Below are 14,227 nucleotides of genomic sequence, written 5' to 3' on the forward strand. Positions count from 1 at the left end.
TCAAACACATAGTAAATTTGAGTTAATATTTACAATGAATACTCATATATCTATTACCTAGATTCAGCAATTATATACATGATATGTGATTTATTTAGATAGATATCCAAACTTTCTCTATATTTTTTTGAACCAGTTGAAAATGGGTTACAGTATGCATCTCAAAAAGAAAAAGAAAGAAAACCTTTCTATATAAACAAATTATCATTATTTGTAGTTGATAAATTTAACAAAAAGTCCTTTAATATTAAATAATCTTCTTCCCTATTTAAATTTCAATTGATTTGCTTTAAACATACTTCTTAAAGCTGTTCTTTTGGAATCCAGATCCAAACTTCTTACACTGCATTTTGTTACATCTCTTTACTCTAGTTTGATCTAGAAGAGGCCACTGCATTATTTAACCTGAAGAAATTAACTTTCTGATGAGTCCTGACCAGTTGTCTTGTAGCATATACCATACTTTGGATTTATTTTATTGTTTCTTTCTGATATTTTAACATGTTTCTCTCAATTATATTTTCTGTTAGCTAGCTAAAGGTTTAATGAGATTCAGATTAAATATGTTTTATAGAGTACTTCAGACATGAAGCTGTGTACTTCATATCACATCAGGAAGCATATAACAGTGCCCTTTTTGCTGGTGATTCTAGCTAGTTTGATCCCTTGAGTTAGGAATTAAGATCATTTCATTGCAAAGTAGATTTTTCACTTTGTAATTAGCAAGTCATCTGTGGGCCTATATAGATCCTATGCAACTATCCTACTACAATGGATATATCATCCATTAGTGATTGGTACCTCAATCAATTATTTATTAGGATCTGCAGAGTGATTTTCTAATTTGATTGTTATTTCTACAGTTAGTTGATAATGAAATTGAATAATATAACAGAATCCAGGGTCTCTACAATGTAGCATGAACAATGTCCATATTGCAGTTCAGAATTAGTTGACATACAGACAAATAGAAAATGTGACTCATACTTAAAGGAAAGGAAGTCATGGAGATCAACTCTGAGATCCTGTCATTAGCAGACAAGAGCTGTAAAGCAGCTAATATAATTATGCTCAAGAACATAAAGAAAAATACACTTATGATAAACAAATAGAAAATCTCAACAGAGAAATAAAAATATTTTTAAAAACAATTAAAATTATATATATATTTTTAAAAAACACGTGGAGTACTAACAGTTCCCAATTGCAGAACGTACTACAATCAAGAGAATAGGGTACTGTCATACGAATAGACATCTAGATAAATGAAACAAAGTTGAGAGTCCAGAATCAAACCTTTCCTTTTATGGTCAATTGATTTTCAATAAACATGCCAAGGCATTTCAATGAGGAAAGGACATTCTTTTCAATAAATGATGCTTAGACAATTTGGATATCCACATGCAAAAAAAAAAAGAAAAGAAAAATTATAACCTTACCTCAGAGAATACACACAAATTACTCAAAAGGATTCATAGACCTAAATGTAAGAGCTAAACTCTTAGAAGAAAAATAGTAGAAAATCATCATCACCTAGAATTAGGCAGTTTCCTAGATTTGACACCAAAATCATAAGAAATAAAAGAAAAGTATTGATAAATTAGACATGGTCAAAGTGAAAACTTTTGTACTTGTTAAGATATTATTATTATTAAAATATTATTATGAAAGAAAAGATAAGCCACAAACCTGGGAAAGGGATATATTTGCAAATCTGATAAAAGGCTTGTATCCAAAATGTATAAAGAACTCTTACACCTCAATAATAAGAAGACAAATACCCCAATTTAAAATGGTCAAAAGATTGGAATAGGTATTTCTAAAAAAATATGAATGGTCAATAAGCACATGAAAAGATGTTCAATATCATTAGTTATTTGGGAAATGTAAGTTAAAACCAGAATGAAATATCACTTTGCATCCACAAGAATGGTTGTAATAAAAAAAAAAAGAAAAAGATAATAACAAGTGTTGGATAGGATGTAGAGAAACTATAACTTTCACATATTGTGCATGGAAATAGAAAATGTTATAGTCTCCTTGGAAAAGAGTTTTACAATTTTTAAAAAATGTTAAAGACAGATTTACCATCTGGCTCAGCAATTCTGCTCTTAAGTATGTACTCAGGAGAAATAAAAACATGTGCCCCCAAAAAGAGCTGTATATGAATGGTCATAGCAGTATTATTATTATTATTATTATTATTATCATCATCATCATCATTGTGTCCATTGAGGCATTTTATTTGCATGTAAGTATTAGATCCCTAGAAAAAGAATCCAAGATTTTTCCTGCCTGTGTGCTTTTGTTTTACTTCTTCATGGTCTCTGATGACCGCTGAGGTTCTCAGTACGATGAAACCAAACTGATGGGATGGGAACAAGTTGCTCTGCCATTTTTCTAGATCTTTGAGTTGTACGTCAAACCTGGAGCTGATCACTCCACACTTGCTTAACCTGCCCATGAGGTTCACAGCAGTTTTCCCAGCTCTGTGATCATCAATGATTTCAAATTCGCCAATGTAACCATACTTCTTCATCACAGCTAGAAACGAGACGATGACTTTGGAGCATGGCCTAATAAGAACCTAGTAGGAACCTTGGCTCTCTTTTTGGCATTGTTGATGCTTTTGAGAGCCTCAGCCAGGACATTCATGTGTACCATTATGTCGGCATGGAAAAATGGAGGAAAGAGAACAACGTTATCCATAATAACCAAAAAGTGGACACAACCCAAATGTCCACCAACTTGAGAAGGGATAAATACAATGTGACCTAGTCATTGGATTCCATTTAGCAACTAAAAGACACAAAGTACTGATACATGCACAACACAAATGAACTTCAAAAACATTATGCTAAGCCAAAGAAACCAGAGACAAGAGACTGCATATTGAATGATGCCATTTAAAAGAAATGTCCAGAATAGGCAAATATATAAAGACAGGAAGATTAGTGTTTACTTGGGGCAGGGGGTGGGAACAGGAGTGACTGTAAATGAGTGCCAGGTTTCTTTGGGGGATGATGAAAATGTTCTAAAATTAGTTTGTGGTTATAGTTGCTCAACTCTGCAAACCTATAAAATCATTACCTTGTATAGTTCAAATGGATATAAACTGTACCTCAATAAAGTTATTTGAAAAATAACTACATGTAAATTCTATAACTGAGAATACAATCAAAATTGATGTATTGATGATGGCAAAAGGATCAGTGAGCTTGGAGATTGATCAATAGCAATTATCTAACTGAACAATAAAAAAGGAAAAATTAAAAAAAAAAAAAAAAAAAAAAAAACTGAACAGGGCCTTAGTAACCTGTGGGATAATAACAAAGGGTATACTTGGAGTCCCAGAAATAGAGAAGACAAAAGTGAGAGAAAATATTTGGAAAAACTAGCCATAATTTTATAAATATGATGAAATGCATAAATATACAGATTCAAGAATCTGAGTGAATCCCAAGCAGACTAGATGCATAAATACAAAGAAAGCCGTAACACATCCTAGTCAAACTGATGGAAACCAAAGATAAAGAGAAAAACTTGAAATAGGCAAGAAATAAAGGACATAAGGACAACAACAGGGACGACCACAGTCTTCTCAGTAGAATAAATAAAGAAGGCCAGAACAGAATGGAATGATCTCTTTACGGTGTTGGGGGAGTAGAGGAAACATCAACCCAAAATTTTATGTCCAGCAAATATGTCCTTCATAAATGAAGAAAAACATAAAGAAATTTGCAGATAAACTAGGGCTAGGAGAATTCATTGCCAGCAGACCTGTGCTACAAAAATTGTAAAAGGAAGTTGTTCAGGCTGAAGTGAAATGAAGGAAAACTTGTGTCTAAGTGTCAGCTACCCACACAGATTTCAGTTATTAGATTAGCTAAGACATATAATGAGAATTTATTCCTCCAAATCTTAATATAGCTTCTTGGGAAAACAAAACAAAACAAAAGTGTAATCTATCAAGAGTTATAAAGCCCAGAGAGGTCTAGAACAAAATAATATATTTGTGGACTGATTTCACTCTAAATATCTTCTTAGTGATTAAATGCCAAGAGACATTGGTTTTGCTGAGATTTTCTCCCTATATAGTCTGTATCCTTGTGAGTCATTTCTCCATTAATAGCTCTCTGATTTTTAAAGGCGTGTATCTGTATGAAATTATTTCTACAGTTATTTAAAAACAAGTTGTTGGATTGTTCTAGGAGGTATTACACTTAAATTTTTAATCAAGGTGACAGTATTACTGGTTAATAATTAGCTTTTATTCACTTCCATCTTTGAGAAGGTACTTTTAGACTTGGTTGAAAATAATCATTCATGCCTTAAAATCTACTTAGTATGAACTGTTGATGCAGGGCCTTTCCATACACACAACAATTCACTTAACACATATTCCTGGAGAACAGTAAGTCGTGCACTGGGTTCAAACCCTGAACCTAGACCCTGACTGAGGAAGTGGTAAGAGGGAACATAGAGGCAAATAAGCATAATGACAACATGATGTGTGAACGTTACAGCATCTAAGAGAAGGTTTCTTAGGAAAAGAGCATCTAAACTATTACCTCTATCATAGCAGAAATGATTCAGCCAACAGCAATAGTTCTCTTATAAATGAGGTGACTATTTCAAAAATTCTTTTATCAAATCTCCAACTTGCTCTGACTTGCTCACTTTCGGTTGATCATTATATTTCATACTCTCAGAGAAAATAGAAATGAATAGTTATTACTTCATCCCCAGTTCCACCAACCAATCTGGATCAGCAGCCAGCCACATAGCCTGTCCTGACCGTGTGCACTGAACCCTGTCCCCTCACACCTTCTCAAGGAACTCACTCCCTTCCTCTCCTGTACCATCAAATCAAATCATCTTTACTAGATCCTTCCCCAGGACTGTCAATCATGTCTTAATAAAAACCATCTTTTAAAACAAGATCCACCTTGTTGCACATCTCTTTCTAGATATTGAGGTATTGTCTTTTCTTTTACTTTCCTAGCAAAATTCTTTAAAAGTATTAACTGACTGCCTTCTCTTCCTTACCTCCCATTCTCTTGTTTTTCCCTTTTAATTGCCCCTTTTCGCCACCACAGAACAGAAACAGCACTTATCAAGGTCACGGATAAATAACCTGCTTCCGACCAGAGTCACAGCCGGCTGAACTTCTCAGCATCAGGGGACCTGACTGACCACTCTCTGCTTCTCTAGGTGTTTCTCACACCACATGCCCCTTGTCTTCCTCTTCACCAGACATTCCATTTTATTACTCTCCTTGTTGGCTTCTGCCCCCACCCCATCTCCCTAAGTGCAGGAGTATCCAACATTTGGCTTTTGCCTCTCTTATCTAGCTACAGCTTAAGTGATCTCGTTAAGTGCCATGGGTTTAAATGCCATCTATATATTGATGACTCTCTATATCATAACCAGACATCTCTCTGGTATGCCAGACACTTGTATCCAACCTTCTACTTAATGTAGCCACTTGGGTTTTCATTCACCCCTGCAACAGATGAGCAGATTGTCTCCAGTCCTATTCCCGCCACACCAGGATGGACCTCCTGTATATGTGGTTTCTGGACCATTGAGAGAACTTCTCTGAGATGTCCATTCAAGAGCAGGATTGCTGGATCATGGAGTGTATGTAAACATAAGTAGTGCATACTTTGCAGATACCCGTGCAGTTCATTTTGGTTGACAGTAGCTTGATCTTGCACTCAGGTAACAATAAAAACATAGTCTTAATTTTTTTACAATAGAATGACAACCGTGCAACTAGCATGCCTCTGATCTATACACGTAAGTTACTTTTGGAAAGCAAAAGCGTTAACACTTGGAGCACATTAGAGAATTTCCCACTATTTGAATGTGCTCCACGAACAGGACGAGTTGACTGGAGATTATTGTGGGAGACTGTCCGAGGCACTGCTTCTCCAACCTTAGAAAACCACACGCAGGCAATTGCTGTGTGATCCAGGGCTTCAGGTTGTCAAAGAAGCCAGGAATCCAACTTTTAAATAACTTTTAAAATGTTTAAATGGACCCCAAAATGCTAAATCACTGTGTGAGCAAAATAAAACACATCTGCTAGTCAGATTAGGCCATTCACTTTCAACCTCTGCTTTGTTTTTCAGAGCTACTCTAGTACTGCCAGTTTACCAGGAAGAATTGCAACTGGACTGCGTAATTTTAGCTCCCATAGAATCTTATCTTAAATCACATCCTAATGTGATGGCCTGGGCTAGGTTCCATGTTTGTCAGGGCTCTGTCCATTTTTTTTTTTTATTAGTGTACCTGTTACATGTTATTATATCTGTCTTATGAGTTGTCTTCCCACTACTCAGAGAGTTCTTTAAGGAGAGACACTGCATCTAGGCCTCAGTACCTTCCACAGGGTCTCACGCATTTGAGATACTTAAAAATTCTGTGGGATGAATGAATGATGAAATCCATAATATCCTCGATGTCCTTTCAGGAGTTATTTAGGAAATGTCCATTTGCAAAACATGTCAATATCTTTTGCAAAATAGTTATTAAATTAAACTAACAATATAGTTTCTTGAATGTAGATTAACTTCACATAAAAGATCACATTAAAGATTCACATAAAAAAGGTTGTAGGTTTTATTTTAAGAGGAAATTCTACTCTTCAGGTAAAGTTAAATGTTTTCCCTTTCCTCCAAAACCCACCATAAAACTTTTTTTTCCTTGGCTGCCAGTAAGCTCAGAGGTATAATTAGCCCTCGGGTGTACTAATTAACTCATTGCTGAAAGCAGAGCTTTCCTTATCCTTCTTTTTTCCTCCAACATTTTCCATGTTGTTTTAATTGTCCTGTTTTATGCTTGTTAGTTGTGTCACTCAAGTAAAATATTTTATGGTAGCAAGCAACATAGAAATCATTAGAAAACAATTATGAAGTAAAATATACAGCAATTTGCCTTAGGACAAATACACTCCAGAGGTTTCATCCATTTGGCAATTAGCATCCAGCAGGTTTTAGCACCCATTTGCCACCTGTTCTGTAGTCTTCACTTTGTACTCCGGAAGACTGCGTGGCCTTAGTGGTTATAGCGAAAGGCTTGGTTTCTGTTATGACAGTGAGCTAGACGCTCGGGGTTGGGAGACAGATAAGAAGAGTAGAGTATGAGAACCCTGCCTTCATGGAGGTTACCATCTTATTGAGAAACACAGGACATTTACACAAAGCAATTAATAATAAGTTATGGTTGGTATATTAGTTTCCTAGGGCCGCTGTAACAAAGAGCCACAAACTGGGTGGCTGAAAAGAATAGAATTGTATTTCGCACAGTTCTGGCAGCCAGAAGTCCAAATACAGGTTCTAGCAAAGAATGTGTTCCATGCCTTTCTCTTAGCTGCTGGAGTTTCCAGCATCCTTTGTGTTTATGGCTTATTGACTCATCACTACAATCTTTGCCTTCACCGTCAGATGGCGTTCTCTCCCTGTGTCTCTCTGTGTCTCTTCTCCTCTTATAAGGACACCAGTCATATTGGACTTAAGGGCCCTCCATACTCAACCATGACCTCATCTTTACTTATATATTAATTACATCTTCAAAGACTCTATTTCCAAATAAGGTCACGTCCATAGATACCAGAGATTAGAACTTCAACATACCTTTTTTTGGGGGGACACAATTCAACCCACACCATTGGCATGTAAATAAGTACCAAGAACTGCAGAACAGACCATTGGAAAGGTTCTGAAAGAGAAAAGCTGGGGCCTTACCAAGGAGCCCTTCTAACTGGATTGCATCTTACTCTTGCTTCAAAAGCAGGCCCCATTGCTGGAAGCTCTGAGATGTTTGTCTGTGTCCTTTTTTCCCAAAGGACACTTTTCCCGTTAACCTGCCCTGCTCACTCACCATACCTCATCCTTTGTTACAAACTAACTTTCCTGGCTATCACTGTGTTTGGGGAGTAATCTCATTTCAGCCCCCAGCATTCTTGGTGTGCTCTGCATGTAGAGTTTTTACCAGTTTTGTGTGAAGAGAAATTTTGGAGGCATTTTTACAGGAAGGCCTTCCTTCACTTATGCTCTTATCTCTTACTGCTATCACAGGCTTGTGTGATAGACTTTGGCAGCCTTACATGCATAGGGGTCTCTGAAGTAAAGAGAAAATATGTACATCTGAATTTTTCTTTTTTTTTTGGCCGCCAACAGGATGTGTGTGAACACATATACAGACCATCAAATTATACTCCCAACTCTGGACCTCACTGCAGTTTACATGGTTTTGAAACAAGACTTTGTTTATCTTCCTTTCCTAATGGAATTTTTTAAAGTAGTCTTTTGTTGGGTTTCTTTTAGGGATAAAATGTTCACTTTCTTTTTCTAAGGTCTTATCATAATCATCTCCATTCTCTTAGCTGGCCAGGTAGAGGAACCTGAAAAAGTGCTTCATCTCTTCCCAAGCCACGTCTGATAAGCCACTTAGATTTGGAAAATCTCCCACTTTCCTCCTTCAGATGAAAATAAACTAAAGCATCATTCACATCACTATTTGGTGGGCATTTTAGCTCATTGTAATTGTCAGGACCTCATTAGAATAAGTATTTTTGTTAGGCATAATCACAGTTGTCATCAATTAATATTTTATTGAGTAGCAGTTGTGTGATATTTGGCTAGGCAACGATTGAGCAAATTATGACAAATGGTATTTTTGTATAAAATACCAGCTAATGCAGAGTCACAAGTTTATGATCCAAAGTATATTTTGAGACTAATCAACTAGAAGAGATATTTCCCTTATTCAATGGAAACCAGAAGTTAGAATACAGCAGGATTAAATAATTAAAGTTCCTATATTTTAAGTCCTCAGTTCTACCTCGAGTCGTTAATAAATGTACTGCCGGTCCTTGACCCCTCACACATGAATGCTCTTAAGGATTTCTTCTCAACCCTTTTTATCCCCGTCAACCCTACTCCTAGGGTAATATTAAAACACCACAACCTTTTGCGTTTGTGATGATTTACAGTGTAAGCCATGTTATTGTAATGATGCTAAATTAGTATTAACATTCTGCTCTCCAGAATTCCGACTGAGGTAACCCCATGAAAATACTAAGGTTTGTGTGTTTTTGACCCTGTATTTTAAATAGCACCTAAGAAAGATAATTATAGATATATGCACCGTCCAGGATTTTTTTCATACAGTTTTATATGGAAGAGAATTGTTGTCCTTGCTCTTCCTGCTTTATCTGACTGAACATTTTCCATAATCATTAATCTTTACGAGACTGTACTTCCAGTTGGTCCAGGAATGTCTAGGTTCTGCATATTTTCTGTGCTCTTCATGCATTGTTTATCAGGCTCTCCCATTTGGAATTGCACCATTCTATTGAGGCAAGAAATTGAGACCTCTGTTTTGTTGATGCATTCGAGGGGTAGTGAGGAAAATGCTTTTAAAGGGAGTGACCTTAACGAGATAGAGGTCCTTTGGCACGAAAGGGAGAAAAAAAAGTTAATTCCTACCCAAAGCTTCATTAAACGGACACTTTGTAAGAAAGGCTAATAAAAGTATGGTGATCCCATTAGTTTCAGGGGAACTCTATGCTGCAATGCCTTAGACAGAGCTGTTGGTCCTGCTTTATCAGTAAAGCATCTTAGATGCCCAGTTAAATGGGACTTCTTTCTCTGGCTCTAACTGATGCTTTAGGGATTCTAGACCATTAGCCAATGGCTGACTAGCTTTATGGGATTTATGCACCACTGCAGCCACAAAATCAAGTTTCATCCTCTGAATGTGTGGAAGGTCCCTAATAAATTAAAGTTGCCTCCTTCCCCTGCTCCTATCTTGAGGATTTCAGCCTTTAGATATTAACATTTGGAAAACCATGTTGTGATGATTCACTTGCTAAGAAACAAAACTGTGTCCGGATATTGTAATGTGGTTTCAGAGAGTTTCCTTTGAAATTCATCTGATTTTTTTCCCCTTTATTTTCCAGTTGCAGTAGTCTGATTTATATACAGTAAAATGCATTGATCAGTTTGTTTGATGAATGCCTACCCACCTATCACAAGCTAGAATTTAGGAAGTTTCCTGTTGCCCTTTCCCAGCTCACACCGCTGCCCTGTCATAATCCCCCTCCCTGCTGTGTCTCTTAGGTCCATAGTATAAAGGGATGTCAGATTTCAGAAGAGTATCTGCTGCCTCTGTTCATTCATATATCCACCTGCAACAACATGTTGCCATCAGAATGCCTCAGCAAATAAATTTACCAAGAAAACTCCCCAACCATGCACTGGAAGTTTATGGGAATTTTTTAGAATGACATAGGACAGGTCTGACACCCATGACACGTATCTCTACCCCACTTCTTTATACTAACAGCTAGATAAATGAGTATGCAGATAAGTGCTGCTTCTTATTTATCATATTACTTTGAGGTAGTTGAACATGTGATGGTTCAGCTTCAGATTTATGTCTCCAAAACCCATATGCCACAAGAACCAATTCTTAATGTCAACAAGCTACGTATACACGATTCTAGCTTTTAACTACACTGTAGGTGTGCCTCTTTCATACGTGTTATCATCAAGATGGTCTTTCACTAATGCCCAAGTGCTTATGTGCCTCATGATTACAAATTTTAAACATTAAAGTGCATATATGCTTAGGTATAAAATATCATATATATTGAAGAGCTAATGTGAGCATGATAATTTAGCAAAGCATTTATACAAAAGCAATGGAAGACTAGTAGCCTTTTTAAAAGACACCTTTATTATAGTTAAAAAAGAGAAAGGAAGAAGTGCTAACCCCATTCCTGGACCCTGCAGTGTGCAGGAAATCAAAAGAAATAAAATGAACGCCGTTGAACCACAGCAGCAGAAACCCTGGTCATGGTAGGTATCTTCAAATATTTGAAAGACTGTCATGTGAAACAGGAGTTAATTAGATTTACTCTGTTTCCTCCACAGGACAAAGAACAATAAAAAAGAAGTTCTAGAGGAGGCTCATTTTTTTGCCTCAATACAGAGACGTCTTGAACAATTAGAACTCTTTATAAACGGTCGGGCTGCACTGCTTTGCAAAGTAGGAAGCTTCCAGTTTCTAGAAGTGTTTAAACAGAGTCAAGGTGACCTCTATCAAGAACAATATAGATAAAATGGTTGTTCTAGTGCAGAGATTTGCTTACGTGACCTCATAAATTCATTCCAATTCCAAGATTAAGTGACTTCTTATACTTGGTTGATGAGAAGGTATAAGCTCTTCTAAATCAGCTTGTGTATTTTTCAAATTCTCTCATGATTAAGAAAGAATGTTACTCTTATTTCCAGCTATCCTCTCTATTCCCTCAAATAGAAAAAAAATGAATTTCAGAAGAGCTCTTCAGTATTTTCTGTGATATGATTACGGCAAGCAGTGTTAAGTATAATTAAAATTCTGTTTGCATTCCTTGAAATATAGATATGCGTCACAGAGTGTGATCATTGTGAAACATCAGATTCGGGCAGTTATCCACTCCAGGTTGGTAATAGTCTAAGATCTTCTGGATCCCTGATTTTGAAACTAAGACTAATTTCCTGTAATCATTGTTAAACTTTAGGCTATAAGGTCACACAGGTTCTAGACCAAGTTTGTGGTCTCCCAGAAAAAAATGAAGCTGAGGGGATTGTGGCAAGGAGTTAGCTATTTACTGTGTGTAGATGCTTGTTTTAACAAAGCAATCTGGATTTTATTTTAAAATAAACATTACAAATATGTGTTCCAAAGCCAGGCAGAGACCCACTTCCATGTCAATTGAGTAAAACAGAGCTTAGAGTGGTAAAAAAAAGAAAAAAAAAAAGAAAAAAGAAAAAAAAAATAGAAGCCTATTGCTGCCTTCCAAGAGTCAGTAAGAATAATAACTCACATTATCAAAAAGGGCAGAACAAAATTACTCGTGCAAAGAACAAGTAAAGACTTCTTGCTTTTCCTCTTTGGCTTTCTTGCTACCAATTTAAGATCAAGATCTTAGAAGGAATTACATTCCATCTTAGGTAGAACTGACAGAAACACATTTTCAATTACCAGCAGGTGACAATCGAACAACAATGTCAGTGGTTTTTTTAAACAAGGTTATTTCTTGCTTTACAAAGGTGACTATTTATAAATGACTGAACAAGATCTCTAACAAATAATATTATTCTTTTCAAAATATATAAATGCTATCTCTTTGGATACCAGTGCATTTAATTTCCACTTTTCTGGTTTCTTAGGGTTCCAAAGTGAGAACAACTCACTCTAAACAGAATTATGTAACTTAAAAATATATTAAGTACTAAGTACAATCCAAGGGGACATATTACAATATATGTGGTTATCATCCATTTCTATTTAAAGAAAGCAGAATTCATGATTCAGTTTTGTTGTTGTTGTAATGGTCATACTTCTTTAGACACATTTAAACATTTGAATATAAAGAATACAATGTAAATGAAATGATGAATAAAATTATAAGTAAATGATGCAGTTTCTATGAGACAACTGGATAGCCTCACCCATAGTTTCAGTTCTTTACCATTTTCATCTGTCACTCCAAAAGCTCCAACCTATATCCGGAGGTATATTTCAATGACTCAAAACAAACAAACAAGCAAACAAACAAACAAACTAACTAACTAACTAACAGAAAAAAACCTCAGTTTTTCTCAAGTTATTCTACAAATTGGATTTGTATTCGTATCAGTATTAACTCGTTTTCTCTTTTAGACTTGGATTTTCAGTCAAGTTACTTGTAAGTTAAAAGCAGATTCACTGGGGAAAGGATTTCAACGGGCTTCTCAATTATCCTTCTAAAACACAGATGCAAAAATCACTCTGTGCTCTTCTTTTTCTTGGAGTCTTTTTCCTAGCAGCTCCCAATTGTTTGGAGCATTTTAAGACATGAGTGAATGTTCACACAGTTAACCTAGATTATCTCCCATTGAAGGTGAGGGTTTTAAGGATGCCAAATTATGTCACCACCTTCTCCCCCCGCCCCCACCTTGATTCCATTAACTTTACGATTGCAAAGCAATCTAATTTTGGATAAATTGCTTTCCTGTGTTTTGGCTGCTAGCTTTTGACAAACGTGTTTTAAGTTTCACTCAAAGGCTAATTTTTTCTTCTTAAATTTTAAGCACTGAATGCTTTACAAATTATGCTAGCAAGATGTCTTCTTATTTCTCAAGTTTTAGTTACTCAGAAATTATAATTTTCCAAAGCTAAAAAAAGCTTGAAAACTTGGTACTGAGCTAAATATCATTGACTAGATTAAATTGTTCAGAATTTATTAGTAGGAAAACTTGTTTGGAGTTATTATCTAACTGATGATGCTCTAAAATACTGGCACATTTAATTATATTTTGTTTATTGTGAGAATGACAAATCTTTAGAAATATTCATATTTTTGCTATGGGACTACAGAGTTAGCTAACTCTCCTTTCCAAAAGTGACCAGCTACACACACACACACACACACACACACACACACACACACACGGGTAAGAAAGGAGAATGGTTGGATTTATTTTTGCTTTTCTTTCTTTCTCCTTTTTTTTATTATAAGTAGCTATTTAAGGTACTCACAAAAATGAACTTTCAATTAAGAAATATTTATCAAGTACCATAACATTGTATTATACATTGTGATTGGATAAAAACAAAGACACGTAAAACATTTGCTTACCATAACCATCTAGTTAGGGATATAGACTTGTCCTCTCCCAACTAAAACAATTTGTCATGGGTGAAATGTGAAGAGTAGTAATAATATAATAACAGCTATTAATCATGAGCCATTTCTACTGGACCAAGAGCCTTACATAAGTCATCTCATTTGATGCTCAGCACAGAAATAGGGGCATTACCGTTCTTCTCTAACAGATGAGAAAATATAGAGTCTGAGAGGTCAAGTCGTTTGCCCAAGATATACAGCCAATGGTCAGCTACAGTTTAAATCTAGGTCTGACTTCAAAGCCCATGATTTTTTTCTTTTTGTTGATGCTACATTTCAGAATATTCTAAATGGAGTGTTTCATAGATGACAGACATTACTTTCAGGGACAACTTCACAGAGAAGCTGCTATTGGTGTTGAGATATAAACGACAGGCATAGAATGAATGATGGTGGGCATACGTCCTGGGAAATCTATTCAGGCAACTGGAAATACACTGTGGGGACAGAGTCCCAGAGAGCAGTTTCCAGGCTCTTGGGCTCACTTGGAGGGATCCTGGC

The 14,227-nt window shown here is 36.0% G+C and overlaps 1 long non-coding RNA gene and 1 pseudogene across 4 annotated transcripts in view; one reads left to right on the forward strand and one right to left on the reverse strand.

Annotated features, from left to right (window-relative positions):
* The window catches only part of LOC148758738 (uncharacterized), a 260,925-nt gene that overhangs the window by 184,408 nt on the left and 62,290 nt on the right, over positions 1 to 14,227 (forward strand). The gene's annotated exons all lie outside the window — the stretch shown is intronic.
* On the reverse strand, positions 2,267 to 2,813 carry LOC109456791 (small ribosomal subunit protein uS8 pseudogene; annotated as a pseudogene).

This window comes from Rhinolophus sinicus, chromosome 2 (assembly GCF_057876585.1).
Source record: "Rhinolophus sinicus isolate RSI-liver-muscle chromosome 2, RSI-T2T, whole genome shotgun sequence".
NCBI classification, from domain to species: Eukaryota; Metazoa; Chordata; class Mammalia; order Chiroptera; family Rhinolophidae; genus Rhinolophus; species Rhinolophus sinicus.